This window comes from Corylus avellana, chromosome ca5, assembly GCF_901000735.1.
Source record: "Corylus avellana chromosome ca5, CavTom2PMs-1.0".
Taxonomy (NCBI): Eukaryota; Viridiplantae; Streptophyta; class Magnoliopsida; order Fagales; family Betulaceae; genus Corylus; species Corylus avellana.
In genome coordinates this window covers 27074512-27075726 of record NC_081545.1, presented here as the reverse complement: position 1 = coordinate 27075726, position 1215 = coordinate 27074512, and positions in this window count along the sequence as shown.

Below are 1215 nucleotides of genomic sequence, written 5' to 3'. Positions count from 1 at the left end.
AAATCTCAAAAGCAAGAGATCCTTTGAGAAAGGCGAAAAAGAGACGTTTGAGAAGATTGTAGAGCTTCGGTAGATGAGTTGCTTTGGGTAGTGAGAAGACATGAATTAGTGATTGATAGTTGGCATTCGACTGAGGCTGGCGATAAGGAGATTAAAGGAAAGGGCTACGTGGTAGTGTATGACGTCTTTGTATTTGAACTAGTAAGAGTTAGATTGGGAGCATTTGACAAATAGAGCTTTTAAGTTAAAAAACGTTATTAGGCAGAAGTTTTATTTTTAAGCTTTTGCCAAAAGTACATTTTGGCCATTTATAGACTTTTTGGACCCTTAAAAGCCATTTAAATTTTTTTTTTTTTATCAAACGAGTACTTTTTTTCTTCAAACGGACTTTTTGAGTGTTAAAAACATTTTTAGGCCCCTCCAACGCAATCCCAAATAGGCCCTAAAACTGTAAGCAAAAACCTCCAATTTCCACGTGACGTTACGACATATGTCATCTCACAATGGAATTCTTTTTTTTTTTTTTCTTTTTTTTTCTTTTTTTTTTTCTTTTCTAAATACTAGGAATTGAACACATAACACATAAAAGCATACTAAATTAACTCAAGATTATATATATATATAACCATTGTTTTATAATATATCACAAAAGTAAACAAAGTGTACAAAGTAAGTGCCACAGACCGCACGTAAATACTTATAGCACTTAAACATAACTAATATAAACAAAGTTTTAACCATATTACAAACCATAGTTTAAAGAATATATACATTATAACATAGTTCTTCTCTTTGGCACAAAACACAACGCAGATGATTTAGTAACCATCAAAACTGGCGAAAGGACCATTGCCCTCTGCCTCAAGGAGTGACAAACTTGCTAGTCTGGCTTCCCATAACCTTCCACCCCAGCTGCAAGCACCAGTTTTCTTGGTGGCTATCCTGTCAACCATTTTATTTATTTAGACACAATATGCATTTATATGCATTTTATGAAAAATTATCAAATAAAAGCCAATTAAATCATTAAACATTAATAATGAAACACAATATATGTCATGCCCCAGTAAATACTTCCATATATACTCACTCTCTTCAGTGTTGCACTTAAGTACTTCACTTCTGCATATAAATACATCCATACAAACAACAATACCTATATATTAGTTCATCCTCAAATAATTCATTTTTTTAGAGACCCTCATCTTTTTATAT